Raw genomic sequence first — 26,033 nt, forward strand, 5'->3', positions numbered from 1 at the left:
CACTGAAAACAGGACAGAAAGAGATGCCAGAATAGAAGGCTGCAGGCAGATTCCCACCTGCAGATGGGAAGTTGGTAGTGGAGATCAGGGCTAAAGACTAGAGAGAAGGCTTGGAGCAGGACCACTTTCAAAGACTGCAGGTGCAGCCTGCAAGCATAGCAGTGGGGCAAACACTACATGGACAACTGCGAGAGGGCCCCCAGAAAATCCCCAGGCTGACACTTAGTTTTTCTCAAATACAAGAGTGGATAGAGGAAGGGACATCCCAACGACTAGGCCAAGGGAGCCTCAGGGGACATAGTTAGCTTGGCATTGCTATACTGAGGGGCCCTCTGGGAGCCAGGATGGGAAGGACTCTAATAGTCCATTGTGTCTATGAAGCTCTTGTCCCTAGAGTATTTACACCCTCTCCTCCCGTCTGGCAGTAATGCTTTACTTTGAGCCATGCACGCAAATGTGTTTTGGGAGCTTGCCAGAGATTAAAGCCTGAAGACTGAAATGGCTTCAGCATTAGCCAGCGTGTCATTGTACACCCTGCATACAACTGACCACCTGGGAACATTTTGGCTAAGATGTCAAAGCTCCCTAAGAGACTTGGATGCCCAAACCTCTTTAAAAAAAAATTAATGGTAACTGGGCGTCCACACCAAAGGAGCCTTTAAGACATCTCAGCCACAGAGCATCACAGCAGTCTAGTGCCCCAGTACAGTAGTGGGTACTGCACACCAAACTTGCAAGCATTTTTCTTTCCTCTTTGCAACTCTGCTTTCTTATTAATTTAAGAACGTGAATACTAAACCTTTGTCCAAGGAACTTTGAAACATTAATTTAACATGCACACAAGGTCCAGCATTTCTCACTAAGCAGTCTGGGGTGCACACATTTCTAATCTTAGCAGTGCTCTTCTCAAGCACCAACTGGAAGTGATAGCAATATTGACAGGGTAAATTCTACCATCTTTGCCATTGCGGTGCATTAAATGGTACCTCATTGCTTAAAACCAGAGGATAGGATGGTGATCCAGGCCGACCTAGTCAGGATCAAAAAATGGGCGGATGAAAACCTGATGGCATTCATCAGCAAAAAATGCAAGGTACTCCACCTTGGGGGGAAAAAAACCCACAGCATGCTTATAGTCTTGGCAGTGCAATGCTTGCTAGCACCACAGCCGAAAGGAACTTGGGGGTCATGACTGACCACAAGATGAGTGAGCCACCAGTGCAATGTCACAGCTGGTAAAATGAGCAAAACTCTGGCTTGCATTCATAGATGCTTCTCAAGCAAGTCCCAGGATGTAATCCTCCCACTGTACTCAGTCTTGGTGAGGCCGCAGCTGGAGTACTGCATCCAATTCTAGGTTCCACAATTTTAATAGGATGTGAAGAAGGTTAAGAGAGTCCAAAGGAGAACCACGCGCATGATCAGAGGGTAGGAGAACAGGCCTTATGATGAGAGACTGAGAGCTACGGGACTCTTCAGCCTGGAAAAGCGCAGGCTCAGGGATGACCTGGTGGCTGCCTACAAGTATATAAAGGGTGTATGTCCCAGGGGAGCGGGGGCACCGGGAGACCCCCGCGGCAGCCAAGGGGTCTGCTTACCTCCCGCAGGGCCGGAAGACCCGAAGAAACTCCATGCGCCGGTGCTGCCGGCGCGGGCCATCAGCCAGGCATTTATCCGGCTGCGGCTGAGCAGCGGGGGCGGGGCACGCTGGCCGGGAGGAACAAAAGGCGGCCCCGCCGAAGCAGCGGGGCGGCTGGAGGGAGAGAGCAGGAGCACGGAGCTCCAGCGAGCAGGGGATCAGCCGCCACCCGCGGAGTGCGGGACGCCGCCGGATAGAGGCAGAGCAGGCTGCGAGCAGCGCAGCGGAGAGCCCAGAGGGGCAGAGACAGGGGGAGAAGTCAGCCCCAGAGGCGGGGCAGCAGCCAGCGGGGAACTCACCACCCGAGGCAGCGGGAGGCGTAGCAGCTACCCTGAGAGCGGGGCCAGCTGTAGCCGGTATTGCGGAGCCGCCGGAGTGGGTAACGGCGGCCGAGACTATTGGGGGAGGCAGAGAGGACGGCTGCCTCCCAAGGAAGGAGGGATCAGGGCAGCACCCTCCAACTGGGTGAGGCATACCCGGCCCGAAGACAGCCTGTAGGGGCTAGGGTGCCCGAGCCGAGAGAGAGGACGAGATGAGGACAGGTGAGAGGCCAGGACAGGAAGACCTGAGGTGGCGTATGGCCGGGGTGTAGGGGAGGACGGAGCCCCGAGAGTACCTGCGAAGAGGCGTGCCGTGACCAGGGGATACCCCAAGGGAAGACCCCCCCACTGAGAGAGTCATCAAAGTCGTGGCAGGCGAGTTCTAGGGTCCCCCTTAATACCAGCCAGGGTAAACCCTGGGGCGTACCAACGAAGCTCGGGGGCACAAGATCCTGAGCCCGGGCTAAGGCGGCGCACGAGCTCCTAATCGAACGGAGGCGGGTACAGTGTACATCAGGATCTGGGGGAACGCCTGTTCACCAGAGCACCCCAAGGCATGACAAGGTCAAACAGTCACAAACTCTTCCAAAACCATTTCAGGCTGGACATAAGGAAAAACGTATTTGCTGTCCAAGCCCCCAAGGCCTGGAACAGACTGCCACCATAGGTGGTGCAAACACCAACTCTGGACTTCTTTAAGAGAAATTTGGATGTTTATCTTGCTGAGATCCTGTGACCCCAACTGACTTCCTGCCCCTGGGGTGGGGGGCTGGACTCAATGATTTTCGGAGGTACCTTCCAGCCCTAATGTCTATGAAATCTATGAAAACAAGAAAATATTCTGGGGTGGAGTATTATCCCTAGAAGGCTAAGAACTCATTTAATAACGATTTAAATTCACGTCCTGAGATATGGGCCAAAGCATAATTTAATCTCAGCTCCCTGTGTCTGTGTCTTCTTTAAAACAGTCACAGCCTAAATTAATAAAAATGAATGATGTCGTCCCCCCCCGGGTAGAGCAACATCTTTTCTATGGCCATGTGATTAAGTTGGTTACAGGATGCTTTTCAAGGTTTGTACAAGCTCTGAAAAAAAGCAGCATTTGTTCATGAATAAAACTTTCTCAGAAATAGTACTATACTCAACAACCTATCATTTCTTAAACTGGGCTGTTTTTCTTTTCTGCTGATAACTTTTATGGTTGTGGTGCACATTAAAGTTAGTCATACCAGACAGGTATACTGCATTAAAATGATTTTGATATGGTGAAACAGGATGCATCATATTAAACAACATCATTAAGTGTATTTATACTCCAGGAGGCAACAACCACAAGATGCAATATGATAACAACTTTTTCTCTTATTAAAAACTTCTGCCGTAAGTGGCCAGGTGACGTGATGGCAAGCTACATAATGCTTATCCATGCCAATCTGGAACAGCCATTTCTCAAGAACTATTTACATTATGGCTCAAGAAAAGTAAACTCAGGAAATAGTTAATTTGGCTTTTGATACTGGCATTCAGTGAGTGGGCAGCGACTTCAGTGAAAGAAAGAAAGAAAGAAAGAAAGAAAGAAAGAAAGAAAGAAAGAAAGAAAGAACGCTTCACGAATTTGCGTGTCATCCTTGCGCAGGGGCCATGCTAATCTTCTCTGTATCGTTCCAATTTTAGTATATGTGCTAAGAAAGAAAGAAAGACAGACCTTTTATTTATTTATTTATTTATTTATTTATTTTTACTTTTAAGAGGCGTTTATTCCAGGGAGGGTGACAAATCGGGGCCAGTAAAGAGTATGAACAGGTTGGCCCGAACACCTGGGCCTCACAGACATGGTCCTGGGCTCACGGCCTGCAAGGCCCGCCTGTACACTCTAGACTAAAAACCATAGCGAGCCAAAGGTCTATTTACATATTTACATTTCTGCAAGCGGGGACACCCATGGGGAGCCTCAGGGCTCGACCCGCGTGAGGCAAAGAAAGAAAGAAAGAACAGCAAATTATAAAAAATAGCAAACTCTCCTTTAAAAAATAAATAAATAAATAAATAAATCCCCAGCCCCCTTACAGGGGAAGTGGGGGAAGGAGAGGAAATAAATTCCTTCTGAAATTTTAGAATTCATCAGTCAGATTATTTTTAAAACTAAAAAGGATGTCTTGCTTTACAGGAGAATGCTCTTTTCAGGGCAACACACAGATCACTGTAATCATGAGAGACATTTTAAATTTAGGGGGTCTGACTAGAATGAATTCATCTAAACTGGAAGCTATATACAAGTCCACTGGGTGAGAGTCAAACTGAAGGTCCCATCTTGAATAGCGTAGAGTCTAAAAGCACTTGAGAACTCACCTTTTTCTCCTAGGATTACCCCAGAGTCAAACACGCCTATGGGAGCCCAGGTTTCACTGATAGCAGAGAAAACAGCATTCAATATGAAGAGCTTTGAATGGCAGATGAGGATGAGCTGAAACTCACTTCCTTTTGAATATATTGCCAGACATACCTGATAAAACAAGCTCATCCACAAATGACCAAATCAGAATGACAGGCTTGTGCTCTAAGAAACCAGATAACAACAAGGCAAAGGGAAGAAAGCACTATCTTATTCAATTAATTTTAATACTTTTTAAATTTTTGTGATCAGTTCCAATGAGTTTGAGTTATATAGCTAGGAACAAAAACATTTTTTTTGCATATATTCTGCTCAAGACATCATTTTCCTGTTTTGAAAAATGCAGAATTAGAAGCTTCAAACTATGTTTAGTAGAGGTAACAAGTCTCTTGAAAGTCTTGTCAAGCTTGAAGGAAATTATTTCTGTAGTTCACGACTTTGGTGTGTTTAAAATGGCCAGTCTTCTACATTAGGCTATTTTTGTTAGGTATTCCAGTGTATCTGGAACACACTTTTCAGGATTCATATGCTAATAATGTTCCATCTAACAATATGGTTGCTGAATTTTAGAGGTTCATAACTTAAAACTATCAAACCAATATTTCTCAACTTTGACTTGTTTCATAAATCTTAAAGGGAAAAATAAAAATCAAGTCAGGCTTGAATAACAGCAATTCAGTACTTTCAAGTCTTTTGAGCTAGGAAACACACTTGTATTCCATTTAAAGATGCAGATCTTTTCAGTGCTTTAACAGTTTGGAACATTGTGCAGCTTTAAAAAGATTTAGCTGTTAATAACAACAATAGCTGTAGCTAAACAGTGCCAAAGGGTTGGTGTTTAAGAATGATAATGCACATCAGAGCAGAAGTCTTGCCCTGGTTTTCTTCACAAAAATGTTCTCTCCCTCTTTCTATTGTATGGTTTGCTGTGTGCTATAGTTGCTACTTTCACTGGTTGTATGTCTGTACTTGCTAAGGGTTTTAGGATTACTTGAGCTAAAAGACAATATATGCCTGGAAAGCACTGTCATCAACATATAGAAGGCCTGCTACTCGTAACACCTTTCTCATTTAATTTGCTTTTTAATTGCTTACTTGGTGCATTTTCTGACATGAGTTGCTTTCTCTCCTAATGCAGCAGTTAATCCCATTTCAGGAAGGCACCTAAGCTTAAATTGAGCCTATGTTTAAGCATCTCCCTGAACACAGACGGACCGAAGCATGAACACCAATGCTTTGTGGAACTGGAGCCTGCCTAACAACACCTCTGGCTAGATACAGATACAGATTTTGTGCCAACATATACATTTTTGATGCAGCACAAAGGCCAAGCAAATATACATCCATGCCCCTTGTCATGCCACAGAAGCCTAAAATTTTGCCACAGGTGGTAAAAATTTGTGCTGCTTTTTTTCTGACAGAAATCTCTTTGCTTTATGACAGGAGAACACAGGAAGTCCAGAGCTGCCTTGGGTATGAGGAATTGTGACCCTGAAGCCCCAGGAGTGCCTGCCTGGTTCCCCCATTTGCAGAGAGACACTCCTGGGGAATCCAACTTGAAACATGTCTCCACAAACAAGGAAACCAAAGGTGCCCCCCTGATTACAGAGATGCACCCCTAGTGTTCCGCGCAGTATTGGGCCTCGACTGCTCCCAGGTGCAGCAGGGGCCAACCCTGTGGGACAACAGGCAACATCTGTCTTGCCCAGTGAAGTGGATCAGCTGTGCTGGGACATTCTGGCAGAGCTGATCTGCTTCAATGGTGACTTCTGTTTATACCCTCTGGCTGCTACTCGAGATTTTCTATAATCAGAAAAAATTCACAGTCTGGCTCTTCATTTTGAAAAGCAGATATCTGCCCTTGGTGACTAGCATGGGAAATGGCACTTGAGTTTTCCAATAATTTTCCTGGCTGTCTTTAACTTGTTCTGATAGACTGAGGAGACAGTGGCCCTGTCACATCACAAGATACACCATTCTCCATATGGATACAGTGATAGAATTGGCACATTCTACTTCAGCAGCACTCTGCTCACCTCACCTCACTCACATGCTGATACAGTACATCTTTGCTTAGGTCTACAGTTTTTTAAAACTTGTGTACAATGCATCATCGAGCTCGTGTTTGAGCAATCTATAAAAGACTGCTTACTGCGCAGGTAAGCATTTCTTATTAATCTGAACTATACAACACAGCGTAATGTTTTCATATATTTTGTATTGAGGCTAACCTTCTCAATGGTCAAATAATTCATTTGGTTATATCATTATTTGTCATTAAGAAATATTATAACACACTGGTCTGAATTCAACCATCAGCTAAGAGTGATTAGGATATTGGCTGGCTGTGTTTCCTACAACAAACTGTTTTGATTATAAAACGGATGGGCAAGTGATTTTTAGGTGCCTAGACTGACATATTCCAAAGAACCTATATTTCAGAATGTCATAGCTGAGGGCTCAAATGTCAGGATCTTGTAAAAGTATTTCAAGGTGATTCCACAAGAACTGGAGGTCAAAATCATTAGTCAACTTTTAAAGTCTTCACCAATATGAATATTATATATAAAAGGGAGTTCTATAATGTTTATTACTCAACATTTTTTTTCCCAACTTGCCTTTTTAAATCCCCATCTGGGCTAAACTCTTTCAAGAAAAATGTGATGAAAATGTGCTTAAGTCTATTACAAATAATACAAAAAGAGGGTGAGGGAAGATTAATGGAATATGAAAGTTAAAATCCAACCCTAATTATACACGGCACTACTCATTACGCATCTTGTATGCTTATCTGGCCCCTTTTGCTGTCATATCAAAGCATTTGATAGTCCTGAACATATTTATCTTCTCAACTCCCCTGTGAGACAGGACAATGCTATTATTGAAATTTTGCAGGTCTCAGGCACAAATGCTATTTCACCTTCAAGATACCCAAGTGCAATCCTCTTTCATCCTGTTCGAGTCCCTAAAAACACCATTAACACAACAGGTGACCGAGTTCTCTTTCTCCTTGCTGTTTTTTGTGATGTAGACTTAAGGCTAAAGTGAAAATGCACTGGTAAAGTTGATGAGTCGACAGTCCTTCTGGGAAATGAAACAGGGGTGCACAGGATGGCATTCAAGTGCCTTACAGTTGGATGTCCATCAGGGCAGAGAACTGAATTAGCTAACTAAGTCCTAGGCTAGTACTTTTCTTGCTGCATTATGTTTCCTGCCAAGGTATTTGCACCTGCTGTGCCCCTAACAGCAGACCATGCACTTACAGAATTATATGATGAGCCACCACCAACAGAAAACTACTATTATTATTAATAATATTATTACAGAATTATATCATAAAGATCTATACAACCAACAGTATAGTTAGCTTACCAGAGTGAAACAGAAGTTAAGGGCCCTGGAGCAAATAAGGAAGAGAGCTGATGATAGCTTGTCTTGCAATTTTGCTAACAGCTTTGCTGTACATGAATGATTTCCTCAGGTGAGCTGTTCACAGCTAACACATCAGCTAAAAGATCTCCAACCTATTCTTACAGCTTGGCCAATTGACAGGGGAGAGATCCTGCTGCAGGTGGAAGCTGACAGGAACAGCCACCAACACTGGACAAGGTCAGCTAGCATAACTAAGGCTAAAATATAACGTCACAGATTACTGAAAAATGTTCTTGCCAAACATCCCCCTGAAGACTTACAGTAGTAGAAAGGAAATCAAAGGGAAAGAAGGCCCATCAGTCTATGAGGCCAGAGGGATCACAGCAACACTTACAGGGCTTGCCTCTTCCCCACACCTGTTAATGACCTACCTAGCCTCCCGAAAATTTTCTTAGCTAATAGGGCTCAGTCCCCTAAACACACGCCATTTAAGACGTTTGGGCAGCGCAGCCCGTGAATGAGTCAGTCTTCTTAAAAGTTCTGAGTTCCTAATTAAATACCTTCTGGTGCAAATGATTTTCTTCTTTTCTTCCCCCTGCAACCTTCCCCCACACAACAGTCAGAACAAAAGACTTTTGCAAGACTGCCGGTGTACAATGGATTTTTTATTGCTCCAAAAAGAAAGCAAACAGTACAACTAACTATAGCCAAAGCACCATCAGCACCAGCTACAGTCCAGTATCTGTCCCATTTTGCCTCTCTCCAAACATGACATACCTCTGTAATAAGACCATTTTTGATCTCCTTTAGCTATTTGTTCCAAACAGCCAATGACCAATAAGACAGTCAATAGCTCATTGAGATTTCACAGGAATAATTAGGTTTCCCAGGAAAAGCAGAACTGACTTAAGAGGACAGAGATGGAACATTGTAGGTATGCTGTGCTGGCCCCTTGTAATCCAACTTTTAAACATTGTACCACTAAAACAGCCTGCCTGGCAACTGGAACAGCTTCTTACAAAGTTTTGGAGGTCTCTGAAGGGGTTCAATGAGACCCCATGAACTTCCACAATATTTAGCATCACTTCAGTAAGAAAGATTGGGGCATTCCTGATTTCATCTGAATGCAGTCACTTAGCTCTCATTGGGATGCATTTAGTGCATTAAAAATGGAAGATGGTGGCTGCACATATACATATATGAAATGGAAAAGTAACTGGCATAAAATGAGAATAAGGGCTTTGTTACATCTTGCCTTGTGAACCGTACTAGCTTGAGTTAGTCGGGCTGTGCAAAACAGCACTGTTTTGTTTCAACTTCCATTTCGCCATTTTGAAGGGATAGTATTTCATTTCATTGTTTCATTTAGTTTCGAAGCATTGTTCCATTTTGTTTCATCAAAAGTGTTTCGCTGTTTTGACATATTGCCCATAGGCTATAATGGGAAATCATGAAAATGCCTATAACTTTGTCATTTCTTGCCTGATTCAAATGAAAATTGCAGGGATGGTAGCCCCTTCTGAGGGCATAAAGTCTGCCAAGTTTCAAGGATATAAATGCAGGAATTTCTGGGAAACCGCACCTCAAACTGCTGACACGCAAAACTCGTATCACTTGCCGGAAGCAGCAGTTTGTTGTCACCTTGCGTGCAGATCTGGGGGCCTGCACCCCCCAGGAGTACTGTAGGGCTGTGCCAGACTCCTCCCAGGGGGCACAAACCCCTGGACCTGCGCACGGGATGACAGCAGACTGCTGCTGCTGGCTGGGACTGCCGCTGGGCACAGCCCATGCCAAGTGCCAAGAAGAATGCTGCTGCCACTGGCCCCTGCCTGCAGCAGCAGCATACTGTCATCTCACATGCAGATCCAGGGGCCCATGCTGCAGCAAGCCTGGCTTCAAAACTCAAAACTTTTGAAACATATCAAGAGTCCTCGTTTCATTTCAAAGCTTTCTCAAAGCCATTTGTTTCATTTGGATTCTGCTGTTTCAAGCTCAAAATGTGTTGAAACAGCTTCAAAATGAAATACCCGTTGAAATTTCGCATAGCCCTATTAGTTAGTTTGTACTAGTTCGAGTTTGGAGCAGCCACATGTTTGGGCCAGCAGAGGCCTGGAAGACTGAAAGGTAAGGATCCCTATCCCTTTCGAGGCTGTCTCCTTGCCCTGCAGGGCTCCCCCAGTTCTCCCTGGGGTTGCCCTACCCCCCCCCCCCACACTTACTTGTGGCTGCCCATGCCCTCTGTCCTGGAGGAGCAGGCAAGGAAGGGTTATCTGACCTGCCAAGCCCCCACTGCTACTGCTGGCCAGGATGCTGCTCTTCTCTGGGCTGAGCCCAGTCCAGAGAGCAGGGGCAGCAGCTGGGCTGGCAGATCAACCCTTCCCCTCCTCCTCTCCCAAGACAGACAGTGCAGGCAACCACAAGTAAGCACCGGGGGGTGGGCGGAGTGGGGAGAGGAGAGGGGGCAGTGTGCCTAATCCAGGCTAGCAGGGAGGGCAGGTGAGGTGTTTACGCAGAGGTATAGCCTAGAATGGCTATACCTTAGTGTAACACAAACTGGGTAACACAAATCAGAGATAATCCTGCTCAGGTGTTAATGTGCAGACAATTCAGCTGTTAAAAGCTCCAGAGGAACCACCCAAACTTACTGTGTAACAAGGCCCTGATTCAGTGGTGCAATTCTGTAAGAAATAGGTTTCTGGGTAATACAGCCATATTACCAAGGTTCAGTCTTGGAGAACTATGGAAGCATTCTCTCCATCTAAAAATTGTGTTTATATTAAAGCGTTAAAACTTTGGCCCTACTGCATTTGAGTGAATTATTCAGACTGATTTCAATAGACCCAGAATTTCACCCAAAATGTTAATTTATTTAAAATATATTTAAAAGTGGGTGTGATTTGCATGTGTTTAACAAATAGTCATTCCAAATATTCCAGACTCAACTGAATAAACTCAAGAGAGAAAATGTCATATTTTCCTGTCTAATGTTTAAGCAGCAGTCAATTCCTATCCAGAGAGAATACAGCCTGAAAGAGGATGTCTTCATATCATAAGGTCTAAAAAACATTAATTGTAGTGTGCTGCACTAATGAACAAGAGCTTATGAGACATTTATAGCTCATTAACTCAAAGTTTTGTACTGCAGCAAGCCAAACATCTGATACCATATTGTATAATGTCCTTTTTTTTTTGGACACTTGTCGATCTGAACAAAACATGACATGAACTAGGCATTTTCTTTGATTCCTAGGATGAGATAAATCAACTATGAAAATGCCACCTAGCTTAACAAAAACTCTAGCCAGCTTTGGGAATGTATTACAGCTGAGAATCAATTTGTGTTGCAGTAAATATGTGCCTTGCTTTCAAAACTCTTGATGTAATTTAGTCTTTAATAATACAGCTTGTATTCATATGAAAGTCAACAGCATTTCGCTGCTTTATAACACTCATAATATCACTCAAAAATTCTTAGCAATCAAAGTGATGAAACAGGACAGTTTGGAAGATAAATTAGAAGTGCTATAAAAACTGCTTATTGAACATTTATTTAAAATATAAGACTAGTTGAGAGAGGATGATGTCATCTTTATTCAACAAAGTGATAGCAAGGAGATGCAAAAACCCAACCTCTGTGCAGAAAACAGTGCACCGCAAAGCAGTTGCTACTTTGGTAGGAATTATGCATTCAGTGCCCCTCTCCCAATGTCCAGCTTCCCCAGTGTGACCACTTTCACACTGTCCTATGAGGTAGGCACTAGGATCATGATATAAAATAAAACAACAAGGGCTGCCCATGAACCTTCTCTTTGCTGCACTAAATACAGGCTCTTACAGCAATAGGTCTATCACACTATTCTAGTCTATTGGGTTTCTTTTCTGCTGGAATCATCCAGACTCCTGCACCTGGCTGACATGTTCTTGTAAAAGCTGGGCTTTGTTCCAGAATATTCTGTCTTGATAAATATTTTAAAGAAAGCATTTGTTGATTTCTCCAACATTGCCTTTTTGAAAAACCTTAGAGAGGTACAATAGAAACCTGAAGAATGTAGGTAAGTTGGATCAGTGAGAGGGAAATGGGAATTATATGATCTATTCTATGTAATCCTCACTCCTATGTTAAGAGCAGCTATAGCCCTCAGAGTTGTTCAAAAATATGCAAGAGATGATTAAAGTAAGATGTCTTCACAAATAGAGGGCTGAATTTGATAGATAGATAAATAACTAAGCTTCTGTACAAGATCCCAGGCCATGTGTCAGCTGACAGCAATATGCAAAAAGCACCATTTTGGCCATGAGTTCATAGTCAGTAACAAGTGCCAGTTACCTTAACAGCAAAATGAATCTCCAGAGCCAAATATTACATTTGATTTTTTTCAGAGCTTACACAACAAGTTATTAACTTCTTTTTTCAATGTAAACTATCAGGGAGTTCTAGCCTTACATTTATAAGCACAGAAAGAGCTTACCGGCTCATCTTGGTGGAGCCCCTGATAACTAGTAATGCAATAATGTAGTATACTGGTATTTAAATGGTCAAAATCCTCTTGAAGATTGCCACAGTTCAGCAAGATACTGATACCAATGCTTAGGTACAACCCTGGGTTCTAGTACTTTGCTGAATTAGGACCTAAGACTATTGGAGACAGAAAATTAGATCTCTACCCTTCCCTCCCTCGCAGTAGTTCTTACACTGCAATCAAGCCCAGATTTTTTAAAAAGCTCAGTTCCCATTTAGACAGCGAGGAGCTTGAGAGTACTAAATGTTTTTGAAAATCCAGCCTTACTTGTTTTTAGAGACATTCATGCTTCGCAATGTCCACATATTGCTTTGTATCTACACAGATGATAATGGGGTAAACTAGCTCTCCACGATCTCTTGATGCTCCTGTTGAATTTGATCATGTTGCCCATTCAGCACCCACATGGGTTTAGCAACTGTTCTCAAAACTGGAAGGATTTGATTCTACTTCTAAGAGTGCCAAGGGATGTTCTCTAAATCATCCAATAGTCTGTATTGCAGGGTGTTGGTTGTTGCCATATTGGTCTAAGGACATAGGCAGACAAGACAAGGACCTTTTCTGCCAGTAAGTAGTCTGTAGTTACTTAGCCTTCCTTCTGCCCGTTTCTTTCACCTAACCAATAAAGCATCTTCAGCTGTACTCTCTTCTTCCACCCTGCCAACACTGTGGTCTAGCTAAATGTCTGCTATTTGTGCAGACACTTGGGATAAGAAAACTGATCTCATGGGGAAGGCAGACTGGAGATTAGGTAAGGATCTTTAAAAAAAACAAAACAAACAAAAAACAACCCTGCCGTGCCAACAGGCACAGCGGGCAACATTTAAAGTGGCCTGAATTTTTTTCTGCATTGGCAGCCCATTCTAGTATACTGCAGTATCATATCATGTGCACCCCCCGCCCCCATCCCCTCTTCCCCAAGAAATTCAATACCCCTTCACCTGCCTAATTCATTGCTGCCTAGCACATGGGAACCTGCCAAGTTGCAAAAGGTCAACACGGTAAAAACAAAAGAAAGCTCACTCTATGTTTAGTTCTTACCCCATCCATAATCAGAGATTTTCTACGTATGGGGATCTACACAGACCCAGGCCCAAAATCAGTACCAAATGAGCATTTTAAAAAGCAGACTCTAGTTCTACATTAACCTTCTGTGGAAGTCATTTGTGAAAGAACTATGGAAGTGCAGCAAACCCACTACAACATACCTAGTTTGGACAACAGCAAGCTCATAAGCAGTATTTTCCCAAATGAAGTTCAATCTTGGATCAGTGTGCCTGTAAATTTATTTGAAAAATCAGATAAGAATTGATCTCCTTGGTTGACTAAGGAGTGATAATATGTTCTGTATTAGCAGTCATGGTTTTTTTTTATTTTCCTAAATCTCCATAATTAAAGTTCCTACATTACCATAGGGAAAACTAGCTTATAGTCTCCTGTCTAAGGCTTACACGCAAAACACATGGACAGCTTCTACATTCTGAATGAAACAGAACTAAAACCTATACTGAAAAATGACCCTTGGCCAAGGGGAGGTTGATATGGTTCCAGTTAATCATTTAAAGGGAGGTTCATAGATGCCTAATGGACATAGGATTACAGACCCCATGACTTTCAAGAGGAGAGGGGGGAAAGGAGGGTCTTATGATCCTAAAGATTGTCCATAAAATGTTATCCCATAGATTAGTGGTGCCCAATCATTTTGCCTGGCAAGCCAGATTGGCAATACTTGGTCCATTCGCAGACCATATCCAGCTGGTGCTCCTGATCCTGTGCCCGGTTGTAGCTTGACTCTGACCAGCTGGGTAGGGAATGGAGTTTGGGGATTTGGCAGGAGGCTATAATAATAGCCACTACTCCCCTGCTGCCAAATTTCTGGACCTGTGAGAAGACCAGTGGGCCAAATATGATGGGTCTGTGAGCTGTATTTGGCCCATGGGGCTGAAGTTGAACACATCTGCCACAGACGTTCCATGAACCCTAGTCTCTTTAAGGCCAGATTTGCACAGGTATTTAGGCACCTATTCAGCAATAAGATCAAAGCAGGTTAGGCATACAAATATTTTAAGAAGCCTTCCCTAAAACAGTTTTGAAAATGAAGATTTAGGTGCGTAAATCACCTAGAGGACTTTTGATAAAGTCTTCTTTACAATTACTGATCCTTCTCCCTCAGATGACAAAGAAGGAAACCAAAACAAAACAAAACCCTTCTTCTATGCTGCTAGAAACACTTCCTTTTGGGTCATTGATTTTCATAACACCACTGAAAACAATATGGTCACAGAAAATAAAGATAAATATTCATAATAATGTGCATGGGGGGCGACTTATTATGATTTTTGCGTAAAACATCTGATTTTATTACTTCCTGTAACATTTTTCACATACTCATTCTGGTCTGCTTCTCACTCAGAGCAAGCAATCTCATTAAGAGAGAACACTTCAACACAAAGAATCCTGTTGAAACATCGTGCTTCATTCCCATTAATGAAAAAATGTGCCTATTCACTTGTTAAAAGGTACCTTCAGCTTTTAAGATTGTACTTTGCTTTAACAAAAATTAAAAGATGGCTAGATAATTACTGAGATTTTAGAATACAACATCCTTGCTTGTAGTGCCTGAAAAGTCAGCTGTACAATACAATATATGCATTAGAGTTTGGACTTTTTGAGGGGACTCTGGGAATCAGCACCCAACACCCACTGAATTCTGTAATTAATAGTTTCGTATATGCCAAATTAAACAAAACACCCTTTTTATTTCTGAAACTCCAGTTCAATGGTTAGCATGCCACTCAAAATTGCCTTGTGCTCTTTAAAATTGCAGTAATAAATGCTAGCAACTAATATATTTCACCTGTATCAAAATTCTGAATGTGATGTGCATATCTGGATAAACGTTTGCTCCTTCCCCACATTCACAACACTTCTAATGATACTTCTCTTTCCACTAACCATAATCTAGCTGTAGCACATGGTGAAGTATCACTTGTCCTTATCTTATTTTTCATTGTCAACAAACATTTCAGATATGAAAATCAACGATCTGAATAAAGAAATGCTCTGCTCCCTAGAGTTAGTCAGTAGTTGCTACAAAGAACAGCTTTTAAAAAATAAATAAATAATAAATAAATTAAAGGAAAAAGAAAAAGCAGATTACAGTGACACAGCAAAATGTTTCACTTTGAAGTGCCCAAATATAGTCAAGTGCCCAAATATGTGCCCAAATAAAGTGCCCAAAATACTTTTTCAACAGAATTTTATTTTTGTCATTGTTTTACTGAAGACATTAAAAAGAAAATTATTTGAAATGGTATTGAAAATGTGTTACTCACTGAAAACATTTTTGGAAATAAAAATAGATTATATATATTTTTTTTTAAATTGAATAATTTTTTAATAAAAAGTTAATTTTATGATAAATGGTACAAAAAGTACCATTTTCTTTAGAACTGTTTTAAAGAAGCTTTCATTTTCAGTAAGTAGGGATCTACCAAAATCACACCGAGGTGAAAGGAAAGAGCCAACAGTTATCCTGATGAGACAATTACCTTTTGTTCTGTTTTGTTTCTTGTAATGATGAATAATTATTCTTTTTTAGAATAACATTTGTGACAAAGTTAAAAAAACACTCATTTTAAAATACAAAATGCAGTATATTAATCACAGATCCAATTACTTCGTACAGCCATTGGGTATCTTAACTGCTCAGGAAATTCTAACTGTTGTGTCTTTTAAATGTATCTATGGAGAGTGATTAAACAGTTCTTAAGTTCAGGATGGAAAGAGTGGTGGTCAAACAGGATGATCAGTTTTGAGGGGGACTGAAGGGATACAAGAACTGAGGACATTTCATTCAGAAAAAGCAGAGAGAGAGAGATTCTCTTGTCAAATATTTGCCACTTACGCACTGTTGCCCAAGATCAAATGTCATTGCTTTATTAACATTCTCTACTTTCACTCACATTTTACTTCTATCCTCATTGCTGTTGTTTTTACTTTTATTGCTTCTATATAAAGGGCAACCTTTTCCTAATATCTTTTCTGCTTTAAACCATTTCCTAAATGGAAATTTAGTAAATCTCAAATGGTCGTTCATAGTTCAGCCAAGATCGTTAAGTTTTGTTTTGAATCTTGTACTGCTGCTTCATTCAGTTTCTTTTAGGGTTTAGTCAGCTATTATCACATCCCCACCATTTTATTCATGATATAGCCATTCTTCCTTTTATTGAAGCTGCCTGAGATACCTGTAGTATTTTCTCTTGAAGTAAAAGCTTTCAAATATCGAGTCACTACAAATAATTTTATTTGATCAATGACAATGCAGTCAGAAATTCATTCACCAATGGATGACTGCTTGCACAACAAAATGCAGAACTGTCTAGTGGAAATGTTCTCGGAGCTCTTGTCTTAGTTTCATCTGTTTTGCGTTAACCAGAGCTCAGCTTGGCTTGGAAAAGCAATGCATAGGTGCCCTTTTGTCAGGCACCATGCAAGCACCAAACTGATGAGTACAACCAACCTAACAGCTTGATGGTTGACACAATACGTTGTCACACATAGTGTTTAGATGCAAGAAAGATAGCATGCTTTGAGGTAAATGACGAGCTGGATGCTATGCTCCAGAGGATGGCATAACTTCAATGACTCTCTAGCCTTCCATCAGACCCTTGTTAGATTAGGACTCTGCAGCGTATCTGCAAAACCTTAACGAACGTGGATCCTGGGCTTCCTGACTTATATTCAGGTCTCAGCCACATACAGAGAGAGCTTCTGAACCACCAGGAACAGTATGCATGCAACTGATGCCATGGCTGTTTGCCGGGATGAAACCTGAAACTGTGGTAAGATTTTTTGTTGTCACAGTTGCCCCATATTTAAATCCAAAGACATTGCATGGAGCCTGAAGCACAAAAACTTGCTTGTCGTCAGGTTAGTGAAAAGAGCAGACAGGCATCCGCAACTAAAGTCTTCCTTCCCCAAAGAGAAAAATCTGATCAACTCATAGTCATTTCCTTAGGACAGATTACAAAGCAAACCTACAGCAAAATCAACTGAGCAGTCTGTCAAAGCCATTAGGCCTGGACTGAACACCAAGAACATTATATTCACTGATGTCTTCATATTAACTTTAAAATGCAGTCAGTTTGACAGGCCCATGAGGTAGAAGATCTCATTTCATGAAGGTCTTAGGGGACAGCAGGAACAGAAATATAATGCACAGCCATCTCAGTCAGCAAAATGATTGCAAAATTACTTTACAAGGGACTCTGACTACTACTAATCCTGTTATTTGGAGTAACTTTGCTCTTTTAAAAAGATACAAACTGCAAGACCAACCACATATAACAAGGTTGATAAGTAATCTGGATAAATTTTCCTTCCTTGTAAAACAACACGCACACACAGTAGCTTTGATATTCAAGAGACACTCCAGGAACAAGACCTACCCACCAGATGACAGAAAAGAAGCTTTATTTGCTGACAAGTTTTCAGTGTCATCTAGCCTGAATTCACTGACAACTTCACGTAAAAACATGGGGGGGGGGAGAAACCTGCATCTCACAAATATAGTAGATGGAAAAAAAAAGACCCATACATCTATCTTTGTTGGATACCATAATACAGAGAATGCCCATTTATGATATCAGAAATGCTGACATGGTCTTAGGTGCCAGTACACATCAAGCCAGACACATGCTGTTAGAATGCAAAATGCTCAGAGAGGAAATGATTGTCTTTTGCGGCATCTGTACAAGCACCTATCACAAAAGGGTCAAGACCCATGTCTGTGGCTCCTCATTCATACCATAATTCAAATAATAATAAATAATCCTGGAAAGAACAAGCATATGGGAGAGAAATTAAAAAAGAAAAAAAATCACCATAGCAAAGTTATTAAATAAGGTGTGTAGGATGAGGGAATGGGCAGCAGCAGCAGTCACAGCCCCTTGCAACACCAGAAAGTCATTCTGCACAAATCTGAAGTCTGATTTCTATCTGCCCAAGAGGCCACAAAGGGTCTTGTCTGACGCTGCTTCCTTGAGAATACTTGTTAAAACTTGCAGGGTTCCATCAACAGTAGGCTTCCCTCACCTGGAAATAGTTGCTTTAGATCCCAGTTTATGATTTCCACACAGTACGAATAAGACATCTAATTTCCTGAAACTTTCAATCCTACTCCAGTAATATTTAATTGACTGTTTGACATCAAAGGCGTGCAGCTGGCCCTCTTTGGGATGACATGGGCAAAGATAAAATGAGGAGAGTGAGGCTTTGATTCTAATGAAAGGAAGAATTGATTTTCAGAGCTGACTCTGCTGCTGCTCACAAAGACACTTTGACAAAGATTCTAGGTGGGGATGTCTGGATTGCTTATCCTCCATCTTGGAAAACAGCACAGTAACCAGAAAACCCATTTTAATACTGCATACAGAAATTAGGGAAAGGGGCAATTGCTCCCGAATGCACACAGAGGGACTTATAGATCCCATGTAGGACTGTCTTGGAAAAATACTCTGCAAAAACAGTGTAGTACCACTAAAATAGCCGGCTAGTGCATGAGCAGTTATTACTTCTGCAGTTACTCAACAACCCCACTTAGCTAAGCACAATACCAAGGTAGGCTGCAATCAGTCTTACAGGCCAGGCATAGGCATTACGCTTTTACTAGTATATGTGATCAGAAACCATCTATGCCCATAACAGAACAGAAGTTCAGCACACCTAGACTGGTTTAAAAATGGCAGCATCTGGTCTAAGATTTGCCCCCACTCCAAAGGGTGAATGTGTGTTCTGTTCAGTACCAATCTAAACTACACCACTTACAAAAAAACACATTAACTTAGAGTGATTCTGCCACTGTTTTTTTGAATGTCTGTACCTAGCCACATTGATTAATGCTGTACAGGTTTGCAAATCGGCCAATTGCCTTGAGTGGGATTACACACAGAGAAGAGTTAAGCACATGCATAAATTGTGCAGGATCAGAGCTGCCATAAGAAACAATTCCCTGTCCCAAAGAGCATGCAGTTTCATTAGAAGGCATGATACAGCAACAGAATTTCAGATGGACTAAGGAAGAAGACCAAAGTGATGGTAGCAAGACCATGGAGTGTATTAGGAGTCTGAAGCTACAGTTTTGGCTATAACCAATAAGACTTTCCATAAAAGCAAACTTCCTGCAACCTGAAAGAGGTAAAAAAAAAAACAGTTGAGGCCACCGGCAATCTAGGCCAAGTGCTGATAACCGTGTTTTGGAAGACCTCGTAATAATATGATTTTTTTGTCTTTTTAGAAGAAAAACGAAATTACATATAGTAAGCTAGAATCCTATTCAAATAGCTTCTCTCTGATAGGTGAGTATGGTAAGATGGAAATGAATGCCATAGCTAGCTGAGGTAAATGTGCATACAGAAAAAGGGAAGTTTAGAGCAGTTCTGGAAGGTATCAAAACCAACAGGCCAAAGGATCCACAGCTGACTGACATGTATCTTTCCTGGGCCCCACAGAACATGGTAAAATAGCTGACTTCATCTGCTGTACTCTGTAGCCTAACAATTTATTGCCTGTTTAAGTCTATCATTATGTTTTCTAATAAAAGGTTAAATTCATCTGGTCCTTTGATCTCTTTCTCTCTCTTTTTTTCTCCTGCTACATGACCTGCTAGCAGCCATAGAACCCTTTGACCTGAACAATCAGCCTCATCATCCTGGGATCAAGAAAAAGCCATTACTTGGGTCAACCATGGCTGCTTATTCTAGAAGCCTTTGGTTTTGGGCCTGTCTTCTCAACCATTCGACTCGTGTATCATGACATCTCTATCCCTTGCACAACACAACTTCCCAGCTCACCCTGGGCAAGCTAGCTGGTCCCAGTTCTCAGGGTGAAAAATTAGCATAATCAACGGGGTAGCAAGAAGATAAATGCATTCAGAAGATTTCATAAATTGTATAGACATTAGGGCTGGAAGATCATCAAGTCCAGCCCCCTGCCGCCCCAGGGGCAGGAAGTCAGCAGGGGTCATAGGATGCTAGCAAGATAAACATCCAAATTTCTCTTGAAGGTAATTAAAGTAGGTGCTAGAACCACCTCCGGCGGCAGTCTATTCCAGACCTTGGGGGCTTGACTGTAAAGAAGTTCTTCCTTATGTCCAGCCTGAAACAGTCCTGAACGAGTTTGTGACCATTGACCTTGTCATCCTCTGGGGCGCTCTGCTGAACAGACGTTCCCCCAGATCCTGGTGAGCATCCCTAATAAACTTATAGGTGGCCATCAGATCACCCCTGAGCCTGCGCTTTTCCAGGCTGAAGAGTTCCATAGCTCTCAGCTTCTCATCATATGGTCTGTTTTCCTGACCTCTGATCATGCACGTGGCTCTCCTCTGGACTCTCTCAAGCTTCTCCACATCCTTTTTGAATTGCGGAGCCCAAAACTGGACGCAGTACTCCAGTTGCGACCTCACCAAGGCCAAATACAATGGGAGAATGATGTCCTGGGATTTGCTTGAGAAACATCTATGGGTGCAAGCCAGCATTTTGCTAACTTTACTAGCCACAGCATCATAGTTTCATAGTTGGTATGGTCAGTAGAGACCTAAGCAGGTCATCAAGTCCGACCCTCTGCCATGGGCAGGAAAGGATGCTGGGGTCAAACGACCCTGGCTACATGATTGTCTAGCATCATTTTGAAGACCCCCAGGGTAGGGGCGAGCATCAATTCCCTTGGAAGTTGGTTCCAGCTCCTAGCCGCCCTGACTGTGAATTAGTAGCTCCTGATGTCTAGCCTAAACCTACTCCTGGTAGTGCTCAGGGGAACAGGGACTCTCTCATTGCCTGCTGGTCCCCCTTGGCAAGTTTGTAAGTGGGCACCCGATCCCCTCTCAGCCTTCTTTTGTGTAGGCTAAACAGGTTCAGGTCCCATAGCCTATCCTCATAGGGCCTACCCTGTTGCCCCCTGATCATATAAGTGGCCCTCCTCTGGACCATCTCGATTCTATCCACATCCCTCCTGAAGTGCGGTGCCCAGAACTGGACGCAGTACTCCAACTGTGGTCTGACCAATGTCGCATAGAGGGGGAGGATCACCTCCTTGGACCTGCTCGTGATACATCTATGGATGCATGACAAGGTGTGGTTAGCCTTCCTGTCCGCATCCCCACATTGGCGGCCCATGTTCATCTTGGAATCAATACTGACTCCAAGATCCTTTTCTGCCTCTGTGCTGACAAGAAGGGAGTTCCCCAGCCTGTAGGTATGCTGTTGGTTTTTCCTCCCCAGGTGCAATACCTTGCATTTGTCTGTATTGAAACCCATCCTATTCCCATCTGCCCACCTCTGTACCCTGTCCAGATCCAGTTGTAGCCTGTCCCTCTCTTCTAGCGTGCTCACTTCTCCCCACATCTTAGCATCATCTGCAAACTTAAACAAGGAGCTTTTCACCCCCACGTCCAAGTCGCCAATGAAAATATTGAACAGTGGGGGTCCGAGGACAAAGCCCTGGGGAACCCCACTGCCCACGTCCCTCCAGGTTGAAAATGACCTATCCACCACCACTCTCTGGGTGTGGCCCTCCAGACAATTTGTGATCCATCTGACTGTGTAGGCGTCAACACCAGTCACCTATTTTTTTAATGAGGATGAGGTGAGAGACAGTGTCGAAGGCCTGCCTAAAGTCCAGAAAGACTATGACCACCGCAACACCTGCATCCAAGGCTTTTGTGACCTGGTTGTAGAAGACAACCAAGTTGGTCTGACAGGACCTGCCCCTAATGAACCCATGTTGATTGCCTCTAAGCATAATCTCCCCTGCTGGTCCCTTGCAGATGTGCTTCTGGATAATTTTCTCAAAGAGCTTCCCCAGGACCGAGGTAAGACTAATGGACCTATAGTTTCCTGGGTCCTCCTTCCTCTCTTTTTTGAAAATGGGAACCACATTGGCCCTTTTCCAGTCCTCCGGCACCTCACTAGAGCACCATGAGTGCTTGTAAAGCTGTGCCAGGGGGCCGGCAATGACCTCTGCCAATTCCCTCAGCACTCTGGGGTGGATATCGTCGGGACCTGCTGATTTGAACACATCTAGTCCCTCCAGAAGTTCCCTGACTAGGTCCTCACTGACCCTGGGTCTGGCTGCGCCTCCCCTGGGTCCATCCAGATTCCCAGTGTGGGGGATGTCCCTATCCCTGTCCCTGCTCAGAAACATGGAAGAAAAGAAACTGTTAAAGAGATTAGCTTCGTCACCTGGTGCTACCACCAGATTACCAAGCATGTCCTGCAAACGCCCCATGTTACTTGGTACCTTCTTTTTATTCCCTATGTATTTAAAAAAGGACTTCTTGTTATCCTTGATCCAGGTTGCTAGTCCCAGTTCCATCTCTGCCTTAACCTTCCTAACAGCCCCCCTACAATCTCAAGCAATGGAGGCATAATCCTTCTTGGTGATGGCCCCTCCCTTCCATTGGGTGTACGCCTCCTTTTTGGCTTTGAGACAGTCCTGGATGCTTTTGGTGAGCCATGGAGGCTTTTGAGTGCTCTTGCCCCCTTTGATCCTCATGGGGATTGTCACACTTTGGGCTTGGAGGATCGTCTCCTTAAGGAACGATCACTTCTCTTGGACTCCCAACTCCCCTACCCTCCAGGACCTCAGTGCCTCCCTGATTAGTCTTCTTACCTCATTGAAATCTGCACTCCTGAAGTCCAGGGCTGCTGCCTTGCTGCAGGCCTTTGATGCTCTGTGCTGGATGGTGAATTCCAGTAGACGATGATCGCTATCGCCCAGGTGCTCAAGCACCTGCAGTCCCCTCACCAGGTTGTCGCCTGTGGCCAGGACCAGGTCCAACAAGGGCATTTACCCTTCAATTTCACATTGGAGGCTCATGTTCATCTTGTGGTCAATCATGATCCCCAAGTCCTTTACATCTGTAGTGCTAGTCAGCGTAGCACTGCCAACCCTATAAGCATGCTGTGGGTTTTTCTTCCTGAGGTGGAGAACCTTGCATTTTTCAGTGTTAAACACCATCAGGTTCTCATCTGCCCATTTCCTGAGCCTGTTGAGGTCAGCCTGGATCACCGTCCTATCCTCAGGTGTTGACACTTTACCCCAGAGTTTGGCGTCGTCGGCGAACTTGGTCAGTCCACTTCTGATACCAATGTCCACATCATTAATGAAGATGTTAAATAGTGTTGGCCCAAGGACAGAGCCTTGAAGGACCCCACTGGTCACAGGGCACAACAATTGACTTCTGTCAGTCACCACCCTCTGGGTCCTACCACGGAGCCAATTCCCCAGCCATCAGATCGTGGTGAAGCCAAGGCCGCAGTTGGCCAGTTTTGCCAAGAGGTGATCGTGGGATATCAGATCGAAGGCTTTTTTCAAGTCAAGATATACGATAATCTCCTCTTCCTTGTCCAGGGGATAGGTCACCTGGTTGTAAAAGGAAATAAGATTGGTCAAGCGAGGCGTACCCGCAACAAACCCATGCTGGCTATCCCTCAGGATGCTGCCATCGGCCAGTTTGTCAAGAATGGTCTCTTTGATAATCTTTTCTAAGACTGTTCCCAGAATAGAGGTCAGGATCACGAGCCTGTAGTTTGCCGAATCCACTTTCCTCCCTTTCTTGAAGATAAGCACCACATTGGCCTTCTTCCAGTCTTTGGGCACTTCACCAGAGCACCAGGAGTTCTCAAAGATCCGTGCCAGGGGCTGAGCTATGATGCTTGCCAGCTCCTTGAGTACCCTGGGGTGTAAGCTGTCAGGGTCAGCTGACTTGAAGGTGTCCAGCCTCTCAAGGTGTTCCTTCACAAGGTCAGCATTGATGGAGGGTAAGGAATCATCCTCACCCAGGTGTTCCTGTCCTGTAAATCGACAGGGGCGCCCCTTGGGACTGGTGAAAAACTGATGCAAAGTACCCATGTACCAACTTGGCTTTTTCCTGGGCATCAGTTGTCAGTTGTTCCATCTGGTTTAGCAGGGGTTGGATGTTGCCCTTACTTTTCCTCCAGCTCCCCACATATCTAAAAAAGGAATTTTCTTGTCCTTGATACTTATAGCTAGTTGGAGTTCTGTCGCAGCCTTGGCTTTCTTGGTTTGCTCCCTGCAGGTCTGGACCAGTGCAGAATATTCCTCCTTGGAGGTGGATCCAGTCCTCCATCCTTTGTAGGTCTTTCTTTTTAGATGCAGGAGGTCTGCTAGTTCCCTGCAGAGTCAAGGGGGCTGCTGTGCCCTTTTGCTGCCTTTCCTCTGAGACGGAATAGACTTAGCTTGTGCATCCAGGATCGCTCCCTTAAGGAGCAACCACTCATCCTGAACTCCCCTAGCTTTTGAGTCATGGTCCCTTAGGGCCTCAACTATAAGCCTCCTGAGCTTGTCGAAGTCAGCTTTCCTGAAGTCGAGGACTTCTGTATTGCTGACTGACTTGCCAGCTTTACAGAGGGTGGGGAAGGTGATCAGCTCGTGGTCGTTGTCACCCAGTTTCCTTTCAATCATTAGGTCATTGATTAGGTCACCCCCCCCCCCGTAGCCAGTATCAGGTCAAGCAATGCTTTACCTCTCATCAGCCCGTTGACTTCTTGCATCAGTAGAGCTCATCCACACACGAGAGAAAGCTTTGCGACTGCTTCGATTTAGCTGACCGCTCTTCCCATGAGATATCAGGGTAGTTGAAGTCTCCCATGAGAACCATGGACCAGGAGCGCACAGCTTCAGTCAATTCCCTGGCGAATTCCTGGTCAAGCTCTTGATCTTGGGTAGGAGGTCTGTAATAAACTCCCACCATTGTGTCGCCTGTGCCATGTTCCCCATGGATTTTAACCCAGAGGATCTCCATTCATCCACCGTGGGCGCTAATGTTGCCTTGCAGGGACACTTAGCTTTCCTTGACATAGAGAGCTACACCCCCGCCCCTTTTGTCCACTCAATAGCCGTCTATACCTGTAGTCCAGTCATGGGTGGAGTCCCACCAGGTCTCCATTATCCTTATGATGTCTTAATTATTTGTGTTAAGCAGGAGAACAAGTTCCTCCTGTTTATTCCCCAAGCTCCTGGCGTTCGTGTACAAGCAGGCAAGTATCCCTTTAGGGGCCCTTGCTTTGCCTACAGCTTGTTCCAGGGCTGGGGCAGGGGTGGGCTCTCATAAGTGTCTTGACCTTCTGGCTTTGCAAGGGTTGCTCAGCAGGCCAGCAGTGGCAGTAGTTCCCCCATCCCCTGGCGGGCTTAGTTTAAAGTCCAGTGGAGCAGGTCAGCCAGTCTGGCTGAAAAGAGCCTCCACCCCAGCGGAGAGAGGTAGAGACCGTCCCTTCCCAGCAATTCGCTGCCTCTCTCACCAAAGAGCAGGCTATGGTCATGGAAGCTGAAGCCTTCCCGATGACACCAGTGCTGCAGTCTTCTGTTTACTACCTCAATCCTCCTCTCTCTCCTCAGCCCATAGCCCGAGACTGGGAGGATCGAAGAAAAACACCACCTGCACCCCCAAACCCTTTAGCCCTGCTCCCAAATCCCTGTAATGCTTCATGACTCAGCTGGGATTTCTCCAAGTCATGTCATTTGTGCCCACATGGATAAGGAGCATAGGGTAGTGGTCAGTGGACTGGAGGAGTTCAGGGATCTTCTCCACGATGTCTCGGATATGGGCTCCCAGGAAGCAGTAGACTTCCCTGGCTAAGGGGTCAGGGTGGCAGATTGCCCCCTCAGTCCCCCTCAGGATGCAGTCTCCCATGACAAACACTTTGCATTTTCTTAGGGAAAGTGGGGGCAGTAGCTATAATTGAGCCTTTGTTGTCTACTGGAGCTGGCAG

General features: G+C 43.9%; 1 protein-coding gene and 1 non-coding gene across 12 annotated transcripts in view; both read right to left on the reverse strand.

Annotated features, from left to right (window-relative positions):
* Nucleotides 1-26,033, reverse strand: part of ADGRL3 (adhesion G protein-coupled receptor L3) — a 904,177-nt gene that overhangs the window by 808,040 nt on the left and 70,104 nt on the right. The gene's annotated exons all lie outside the window — the stretch shown is intronic.
* LOC132248917 (U6 spliceosomal RNA) lies at nt 3,551-3,653 on the reverse strand. Its single transcript, XR_009460390.1, has one exon. It is a non-coding gene; the product is annotated as a U6 spliceosomal RNA (small nuclear RNA).

Source organism: Alligator mississippiensis, chromosome 2 (genome assembly GCF_030867095.1).
Source record: "Alligator mississippiensis isolate rAllMis1 chromosome 2, rAllMis1, whole genome shotgun sequence".
Taxonomy (NCBI): Eukaryota; Metazoa; Chordata; order Crocodylia; family Alligatoridae; genus Alligator; species Alligator mississippiensis.